Source organism: Chinchilla lanigera, unplaced genomic scaffold (genome assembly GCF_000276665.1).
Source record: "Chinchilla lanigera isolate Chin_1 unplaced genomic scaffold, ChiLan1.0 scaffold00139, whole genome shotgun sequence".
Lineage (NCBI taxonomy): Eukaryota > Metazoa > Chordata > Mammalia > Rodentia > Chinchillidae > Chinchilla > Chinchilla lanigera.
This window is the reverse complement of record NW_004955540.1, coordinates 1,907,174-1,917,673: the sequence shown is the minus strand read 5'-3', so window position 1 is coordinate 1,917,673 and position 10,500 is coordinate 1,907,174. Positions and strand designations below refer to the sequence as shown.

Here is a 10,500-nt window from a genome sequence, read left to right as displayed (position 1 = left end):
TGCTAATAAAATGGTGTTGGTGAGCTACCTTTCGTTTGCCTTTTGAGATGGGCTCACTATGTAGTCCAGGCTGGCTTTGAACTCAAGATCCTCCTGTATCAGTCTCCTCTGAGTGCGGGATTACAGGCATGTGCCATTGTGCGTGGCTCAAAGCTACCTTTAGAATAACACTGATCTACTAGTAGGCAATGTTACATATGCCAGCATTGCCATTGCCAGCTTCGTCTGAGGTCCCTTTTACACTGGCCTTTGGGAAAGTTACTCTTGTCTTCCTGTACTTTTCACCAGTCAGATCTTAGAAGGCTGGGTTGAGTGTGTTTGCTTGCAGTTCCTGCGCATACTTAACAGTGTGGCTGTGGGCTTGGGCTGGAGGTTGGGGCTGGTGGCGCGAGCTGTGATTCTTGGTGTGTGTGGCTTAAGTCCAGGGCTTCTCCACAGGCTCCGTTCCTCTCTCAGTTCCATCTCACATTCACTCACACTAGCGCTTGATACCCAGGTACATCCCGTGTGAGTGATGTGGGCTTTCCTCTGTGCTTTCCAATCTAGCTGTGTGTGAGGGTCACTTGCGACTTTAGAGAAATGAAAGTATCTTGGTCATCCCCATTCTAGCCGGTTTTTTTTAAACATTACACAATTTTTTATTAAATGAGAAAGTCTCACTTGTTACATCGTCACATTGCCGGTCAGAAAAATGTTGCAGTGCTGAAGAAAGTCAGTGTTGGATCAGCCGAAGTCCTCATTTCTACAACATCCATTTTCAAAGAAGTAATGTTCCACACAGCCCAACATAGTGTTCTTGGTTTTCTTCATACTGAAGTCCCCCCCAAAATCATCTTCTAACGGGGTATTTCACTACGTAAATTATAGTTCATCTTTACAGTTCACCCCAAACTGCATGAGAGATATATCGCACTAAAATTTTTAAAGCTGTTAGGAAATCCTTCACAGGTTGTCGTCATCTGATGTGTCACTGACACCTGTCTCTGTGTCATTGTTCTCAATTGTAGGTTTAAAAGTGCTGTTTTTCCAGGGTCCGAACTTGAAGTCACAGATCAGGCCATTTTTCAAAATACCATTTTTTCTCAGACCATTCTCCTGTAACTGTTTACTAATAACTCGAAATTCTGTCATTTCATCCTCAGTTAAGCAAGCACATGCTTCATCATTTTCACTGTCCTGCCAGCCTGTCTCCTTCAATAGCCTGTGTTTGCCTCAAGAGAACTGGAAAGACCATCAGTTTGTGGAAAGGCTGAAGACTGAACGATGTGTTGGGAAATTACTGAGGCAGTGCCACTCCTGTGGGATTTCATTTTCATCAGAGTTTCTGTTTATATCCCTTTCCTGATGAGTACTGTTGCTGTTACGCAAGCTGAGGGAGTCATCCTTGTCTGAGCCATCATGGCTTTCATCTTCATGGTCTTCTACTCTGTCCCTGTTCAATGCTTTCAAAAATTCACTCTTCTTACCGGTGCGCATTCGTGTCAGTTTGGTTAGATGAGGTTGTTGACTAAGTTTGTGAACAGGCGAAGAGGAATTCGAGTGATTACACTCTCACTGAATTTGTTGATGGACTAAAATTCTTGGCAGTTTGTTTAAAAGTATTGAAGTTGCCAACACCATATGCAGATTCACGAGGGAAGGAAGTTCCACCTTTATTTTCTTTAGTTGGCTTTTCCACTGTGTAGGTTTGGTAGGTGGAGCAGCAGGCTTAGGGACCAAGCCTCTATAAACACTTGGACCAGTTCCATTCTTTGCTGACTGTGACTGAAGATTTTCTACTACCTGGAATCCAGATAGCTGTAAATCTTTTGTATTACCTTTCTTAATGACCAGCTTTCTTGGAGCTCTATATTTAGGATTTGGAGGATATTCTAAGAGACGAGCTTGGGAGATTTTTTTGGTTGGGTATATGTGTGTCTGGACATGTTCTAGCAATTTTTAAAGTTCTTGGTTCTGATGTTCAGCTGGACTTGGGAATTAATGCCTAAACTAACTTTGAAATAGGTATTATTTTCCCCATTTTTCAGATCAGGAAATTTGAGACCCACAGGGATGAAGTCACTTGATTAAGATCAAGCAGCTGGGAAGTGCCAAAAACAAGTTAGGAGCCCAGCTCTGAGTTAAAAGACCTTGGTGTTGCTCTGCAGTGGAGGAAGCCAAAGGGAGACTAGAGGATGTGGCCTGCCTTCAGGGTGTGCTTTCTCCTGAGGCGGCTGGCCTGCCCCCCCCCCCCCCCCATGGCCCACACTTAGCTATAGGACAAACAGTCACACTACACCTGGCACTGCCACAATAGAAGTAAGTTAAATGCTTGCCTTGGGCAGAGGAGCTTTTCTTGGAAGATTGATGAGTGATGCTGGACTGAGATGGAGGAAGCCCTTAACTCTATGTAGAGGAAACGGTAAGAACAGCAAGGACCAGTGATCTTGGGAATAGAGCTTAGTGCGGCTGGACATATGGAATACAGCTAGGAAGTGGCAAGGAAAGGCTGGAGAGGTAGACTGGAGTCTGATCCTGGCAAACCTTTTGGGCCATAGTTAGGATGCCGGTCTGTGTGCAGCGGGGAGCTACTGCAGAGCAGCTGGCTGCAGTACCGGGAATTGGAGAAGGCCAGGGTAAGGAGAGGTGACTGATGGCCAAGTCCAGTGTGCTGCTGTGGGGAGGGTCGGCCTGAGCCAGGGCAGTGGACTGGGGCAGGGGTGAGGGAGGCCCTTGCAAGATGCTGAGGTTTAGTGAGAACAGGGCTTATGTGAAGGGGTTTGGAGGACCTCGGGCTCAGCATACTTTACCACCAGAAACAGGCCAGGCAAATGCCACTGGTGTGTGCCGGTGCTGCAGCACATGTAGATGAGCAGGTGCTGGTTGTCTGTCCCGAAAACCTAGCTGTTCTTTGTAAGTGCATTTCTGGGGAAAAGTACACGATGAACTCCGAACCCATCAACTTCAAAATGAACTTTTAGAACATGACTTTGTAAAATGGGGACAGCTCTGCAAAAGGCCCCAGAAAGGAGAAGGAGGTTTCTTGGTCCCGTACCATCCCTCAGGGCCCAGCCTAGGGTTTCATCAAGGGATTGTGGTCCAGGCCTGTAGGTGGGGTTAGGTATCCCCCCCACCATGAGGTGCTGGCATCCAGATCTCTGCTTTGTGACACTCATGCTCACTTGCTCATTGTCTCTCACATATTTATGGTGTGTTCTCACGTGTAGCACAGGCTTGCCACATCCAGGTTCTTGCTTGCTTTTCTATACTGAACTGAAACTCAGGTTGGGTCATGGGTCAGAATTTGGATTGCTTAGAGTGCTAATGGCCTAACCTTCCAGGAACATTAGAGGATTTATTGTCCACATAACATCCTGAAATGAGATGTCACGAGTTGGGGCGATAATGAGAAGAATGGACTCAATACTTCAGAAAGGCAGCTCACCGGTGTCTGTTTACAGTGTGTCAGTATGCAGGGTGGCTGGGGCAGAAAGACCTGGTGTGGACTGAAGGCTGGCAAAGATATTTGGGAAGATGAGTGGACGGCCGAACTGTTGTCTCTCTCCGGAGGCATTCTCCTGTGTCCTGCACAGATTTATGTGTATTTAGAAACAGGGACCCTGAGGGAGAGCCAGAAGGTGCAGGGTTGCTTAGGAAATGCTTGCTAAGCTGTTTTGGTCATTTGGAGCCTTCACCCGATCCAGATGAATGTGCCACCTCTCTTCTGTCAGGGTGTTGGCCTTTTCCTGAGGGCTGGCACTGATACAGTGAGTGTTCTGAAGAGCAATCACTGCTAGCTTAAGGGAACCTTTGCCTTTGGGTTCCAGCTGACCTGATACAGGAGTAGTAAGACACATCTGTCCTCCAAGCCAGGCGCTCCGTGACTCTACCAGAGGTTCTCTGGAATTGCCAGACCCTGCCTAGAGGGGAGGGGTTGGGGCTTTTCGTAACACACTGAGTAAGGGAATTTGCTGGACTGATAGGAATAGCTCACTGATTCCAAGGATCTGCTGAGAAACCTTGTATGGAAGGGGGCCAGGGATCCAGGGAAGAGGCACTGGTTCCGTCCATATCTCTGGCTGGGCTAACCTAGCTCCACCTTTCATTCTGATCTTGTATCTGTCCCTTTAGATTTCAGCTCCTGAGTCTCATTGATCCAGCTTGGACCTTGTGCTTATGAGTGGGAATTCAGGGAAAAACATTTGACTGGCAGTCTCGTTACAGCTACACATAATAGGGAGATGTCATTTTCCACAAGCAAATCAAACTGCTCTTGCTGTGAGGGGGAGGAAGTGGATACTGGACACCTAAAAAGCCGCAACTGGCGGACTAGAGCATGAATGTGTGCTGCCGAGGCCAGGGAGGACCAGAGCACGTGTGTGTGCTGCTGGACTAGAGCACGTGTGTGCTGCTGAGGACAGTGAGGACTAGAGCACGTGTGTGTGCTGCTGAGGCCAGCGAGAACTGGAGCACGTGTGTGAGCTGCCGAGGCCAGCGCAGACAAGAGTATGTGTGTGTGCTACCGAGGCCAGCGAGGATTAGACCACGTGTGTGTGCTACCGAGGCCAGCAAGGACTAGAGCACGTGTGTGTGCTGCAGAGAACAGCGAGGACTAGAGCATGTGTGTGTACTGCTGAGGCCAGCAAGGACTAGAGCACGTGTGTGTACTGCCAAGGCCAGCAAGGACTAGAGCATGTGTGTGTGCTGCTGAGGCCAGCAAAGACTAGAGCATGTGTGTGTACTGCTGAGGCCAGCAAAGACTAGAGCATGTGTGTGTGCTGCTGAGAACAGCGAGGACTAGAGCACGTGTGTGTACTGCTGAGGCCAGCGAGGACTAGAGCACGTGTGTGTACTGCCAAGGCCAGCAAGGACTAGAACATGTAAGCCACACGTCTGGCCTCCTGAGAGGAGCCTGTGGCTTTACTTCCTTCCATCCCCAGAACAAGACATTTCTCCCCCCCGCCCCTCCTGCTGCCTCATCTACTAAGCATTAGCAAGCAGCGCACACCTGCTAAGGATGTTAGGTGGGGAGGGTTGGGGTTGGACGTCCCAGAGTCGGTGGCTGCCTGCATGGAGAGCAGCTACGGTGCCTCCCTGGTTTGTGGTCATGTCCTCAGTACCTAGCATACAGCTTTTTGAGATAAATATTTGCTGAAGGAATGAAGACATTTCACAATCTAACTTCTCTTTACCTATCGATTGGTTCCCTTTCTCTCCATCCTTGCCCCATGTGGACTTTCCAGTCCTCTAATATCTTCATCGATTAGCTCTTCCTTGAACCTCTATACTCAGCAAAACCAGAGCCCTGCAGACCTATCCATCTTAGGCTTGTCAGTTATTCATCAGATACACAGCGAGACTTGGCCACAGAAGAAGGTGACTTCTGCTAAAAAAAGTATTTCCTATGTACATGTTCCCCAGCATTCTGCCTTGTGCCTTGTAGTTGGCTGAGTGGCGGCACCGCATGTGACCTTCTTTGGGAAAACAGACCAAATAAAGGATCTCGGGACGAAGGGGTCACCCTGTGTTACCTGCTGTCAGGTGCTCTAGGAGAGACATGGGATGTTTGAGAGATGCAAGGAGAGAAGACAAGGTGACGTGAAGTTGGAGGTGGAGATTGGAGTGAGGTGGTCATAAGCCAGCAAGCCAGAGAATGGCTTCCAGAAGCTGGAGGAGGCAGTGAACAGACACTTCTGAGCGCTGGAGGAAAAGCTGTCCCGTCCTGCAGACACTTTGGGCTTAGACTTCTGGCCTCCAGAACTGGGAGGACCAGAGTCTATTTTGTGCCATTAGGTTTGTGGTAATTTGTTAGAGCAGCTCTCGGAAACTGATGCACCCCCTAGGATACTGCAGTAGATGCCCAGCTATCTCCTCTGAGCTCCTTAAGCACAGCGTGTCCCTTTCTGCTTTCCACCCTGGAACTCTTGCAACTCTGTCTCTGGCCGCAGGGATGGTGATGGTCATATTTCACCTCTTCAGCTGAGTCAGTCAAGCTGTTCTAAGCATGACAGGACAGGCCGACCACTCTTATTCCAGGCTGTGTGTGTGGAACTTTCCTTTGCTCCCTGGAAAAGATTTAACTGTCTTAGAAGCTATCTGCCAGACTTCTGCCTACAACCCAGTACTGGACTACTTGTTAGAGACCTCGGTCATTGGGAAAACATTACAGAAATGGAACATGGGGTTTGTGTGTAAGCACAAAGACCTCTTAGGACACAGTATACGTACAAGGTGACCTAAATTCGAGATTTTCAAGCTACTTTCTAAACACAGAACCCTTGGCGTGAATGAAATCTCAAATCTTATATGTAAAAGTCAAGTGGAGCTGATCTGAATTGGGAAGAAGAGGGGTCAGAGTGAGGATATTTTACCTCTCTCCCCACCCTCATTTCAGTCCCATTTGCCTCTGTTCTTTAATTTTCCTGACTTCTGTTGTTACAATGGAGTTTTCTTTTTCTAATTTGGCTGCATTTCTGGGCCACTGCTTCAGAGAGTATCTCCTTTCCAGTCTTTGTTCATTTTTAGGGGCCAGTAAATAACTCTCTTCTTTTCCTCCTCAGTTTGGAACCAACTGAGAGATAAACACAGCTGTTGGATGGAGAACAAAAATGTTAGTTTCATTACCAAGGACGGCTGGATTGGAAGCTATGACTTAGGGGTGTGGCCATGTGGACATCCTGAAACAACCCCAGACTTTGAAATACTCTCCTGGCCACAAGCACAGCTGGGCAGGGATAGTCTACTGCTGCCTCCTCCTCAGGGGAGATCAGAGAGGGTAGCTTCTCGAGGCTGAGCTGCTTCATGGGGGCTGAGCTCAGTTCCTTCATCTACTCGCCGATCATGTAAGTGTTCCTCTTGGGAGAAAAATTTAGTTTTTTAAATTTCCTTTTTCTTTTTGAGATATGGCCCCTCCTTTCTGGAAATGCAAGGAATAATGAATGAATATTTCTCCTTAAGGATGTCCCCTTCCATTCCCACTTACAGGGCAGAGAAATTTCCATTCCAAGACCCGGGACCCAAGTAAGGCACACTGTATACTAGTCAGATAGGTTAGACTCACAACAATGATAGTCTCCAAATCTCCATTGCATAACACAACTGAAAATATGATGCTTGTTCAAATCACAGCCCAGTGTGGGCAGGTGAGTGGGGTGGCAGGAATGGTGGGGGCAGGAAATGAGAAAGCTCTGCTCCCTGCAGGGATTCAGGGACTCAGGCTAGTGCAGCATTTTCTAAAAACATTTTTATGTGCCTTGGTAAGAACTGCCAGTAGCTCCACCATCTCCTAGGATTGAGAACTCCCTTGAAATTTTTGCAGGTAAGGAACAGGTTGAGCAAGAGAGGGTAAGTGGAAGGTTGTGTAGGAGATCTTGGCAGCCAGGATAAAAGTACCCGCATCCTTTCTGCTTACCTTCTATTGGCCAGCACTTATCATGTGGTCCCAACTAACCACGAGGGAAGCTTGGAAACCTGTTACTATGTGCCTAGGGGAAAATTAAATAAAGTTAGAGAATCCAAAATATGGTTCAGCACAGTGTCATGTTCACATTCATATAAGCCAGCCAACAGAGGCAAGGAGAGTAATTCAAGTCCTTACTTGAAGAAGTCTAAAGAACAAATCCACAAATTCAAGCCCTTACTTGAAGCCTAAAGAACAAGTGCTATGGCTTAAAAAAAAATAAATTTTATTATGTACTGTACATTCAGAAAATTATACAACATAAATGGACAGTTTGATGGATTTTTATAAACTGGACACGTGTGTAACTAACACCTTAGTAAGAACCACCGGCTGCTCAGATTGCCTCAAAGCTTCTTCACTATCCCCAAATCAGTACCCTGACTTGTCACCTCCTCGGTTAGTGCGTGCTTGCTTTTGAGTATTATACAGTGGAATCATGCTGTTTGTGTTCTTTTGTGTTTGGCTTCCTTTCTCTAACTGTGTGTTTGTGGGAGTCATCATACTGTTGTGTATAATGGTAGTGCTTTCATTCCGGTTGCCATGTAATAGTCCATGGTGTGAAGACACCGCTCTTTATCCATTCCCCTGGCATTTGAGTAGATTCATGATACAACACACAGTACTGTCATGAACATGTTATTGTACATCTTTTTGTGAGCCTATAGGTGGGGGTCAACTTAACCCCCTTTCCTTGTACTCTGTATCTCTAGTTCGGTGGTTTTCAACTCAGTCTGTTTTTTCTGTATCCTCCAAGCTTGGGAACAGGCCAGTCAGAGGAGAACTTGCCTCAGAGAGAATTGAATGCTGGCAGAGGGAAGGGATGTTGGGGGAGGCCAGAATATGCAAAGATGAATTTCCTTTAGAGACTGGTGGGTGAGGGAAGCTGGGAACACTCACTCATTAATAATTTTTGTATCTGTCACACAGAGAAAGGAGTTAAAGAAAGCCCTTAAAGATCATTAAGACGAACTATCTGGAGGAGTGCAGAATCTTATTAATATTCAAATCCTCATGGCGTATGATTAGAAGGAGCCCAGACTGAGGTGGAAAACTCTTCCCTCTCTTTATGGTGGGGATGGCTACGGGTGGGACAAGGCAGGGAGGGGAAATAGGGCACAGCAGGGGTGCTGGCCCAGGCCAGCCGAACCATACGGTGGCCCCTGGGCTGCGGACCTGGAGTCTCAGCTGGTAGGTTACTGTCATGGCGCTAACGGCGCAGTGGCATGTCCTGATTAATGTACACCTAGGGAGATGCTGAGGATTGAGCGGTCCCAACTCTCAGGAGAAATACATAATCATTAATCAACATTGCTGGGCCCCATTCAGACTAAGTGGCCTCTTGTGATTAGGAAGGGGCTCTTGAAAAAGGAAAAAGCAGTCTTTCAGCATTTAGAGCATTTTGAGTGTGTCATTTGCCAGTCGTTTTCTTGATAGGGGAGTGTGTGTGTATGTGTGTGTGTGTGCCCGTGTGCGCATGTGCTTTTGCATACTTGCATGCATGTATACCTAAGGAACAAAGACAGTGTGAAGGTTACTAGTCTGTACTTACCAGCAGCAGGCCGCCCTCCTCTGTTCACTCTGCAGGGTAGATTCCCACAGGGCGTCTCTCTCTGGGCTGGAACCCAGAGCCTCCCAGGCTAGCAGGGCAGCTGGGGTGGATTCCTTGTGGGTGTTCTCAGTTACACATTCCCAGCATTCCTGGAACATTAGAACCAGAAGGAAACAATCTTACCTCGGTTCTAATGTGAGGGACAGTGCTCACCTCAAAAGGCCCTGTGAAATGAGATCAGGGAATGTGCATAAACCACTTCACTTTCCCGAGAAATGTTAGTTCCCCTCCCCTTCACCACCAAGAGCCCATTTAGTTCTCACATCCCTTGGGAGGGTGTTGTTGTCCTGCATGGTGAGGGCACCAAGCCTCCCTCCCCAGTTGGTTGCAGGACTTTAATCCCTACCTGTTGTGTTCACCTAGCGGGGTTCAGGGCATCTCACTCAATGGCATCAAGCATACTTACCCAACCTCTGGGGGCTCGGCTTCCCCAGTTCCATGAAGGGAAGGATGTGTGTTGTCCCAAAGGCCACTGAGAGGCCTCTGGAGCTGATGTCAGGAAGCGCCGGGTGCAGACTGTCCACAGCACTCATCCTTTCCCTACCTTCGTTCCTCACCTCAGACCAATCACCCATTTGATTCTCACAGCAGCCTAGGAAGTGGGTGTTGTTACTGAAGGGGAAACAGGCTCAGAGAGGCAGTGACCTCTGTGCTGTGTCCTACTGCAGTGGACAGTGACGGCTTCACTTAGCACTGGCCTGACACCAATGTAGTGACAATAACAGGGGGTACTGTGGGCCCAGGGGATCATTCTCAAACTCCACCATTAGGAATGATTCTACTTGCTTTAAAGCCAGCTTGGCTTTAAATATCAAATCTGTCCAAGATCACCTTTATCCCTAGAAAACTCGGAGTAACTCCTGGTCTGCCTCCCTTCATATACTGTCTCACACTCCAGTGCAGCAAAAGGACAGCAGCATTATTGATTTGTAAGAAGCTTAAACTAGAAACAACCCAATGTCCAACAGCAATGGAATGGGAAAATTCTGGTTTGGCCATATCATGGGGTAAGACACATCTGTGAACATAAAATACTGCATGAGGTAGAACAAGTGAATCTTGGAGACAATATTCAGTGAAAGAAGCCATGTACAAAACAGTATGTACTGCATGATTCCATTTATGTAAAGTTCAAGAATAGGTATGATGACTGTAAGGTATTGAATGTGAAGCTAATGATTGCATTTGGAGAGAGGGACAGTTGCTGGCACTCCCTGAGTACTGGTAATACGCTACTTACTGTTCTACTTTCATACAGTGATGGCTCACCCTATGAAAACTTATTCAACCATATACTCATGATTTGTGTGCTTTCCTGTAAAGACGATATTGTTTGCTTTTAATGCTTGTTGAAAAGATTACTGGGTAACGAAGGGAACCATTGGGATGGCTGTGTTCCTGGGAATAATGTAAGAGGACTGGCACAAGGTACATGAGAGCCAGAAACCAC

At 47.3% G+C, this 10,500-nt stretch overlaps 1 pseudogene; it reads right to left on the bottom strand.

Moving 5' to 3' along the window:
• Positions 1-47: 47 nt before the first annotated feature.
• LOC102025172 lies at positions 48-8,644 on the bottom strand (annotated as a pseudogene).
• Between the last annotated feature and the right edge of the window lie 1,856 nt (positions 8,645-10,500).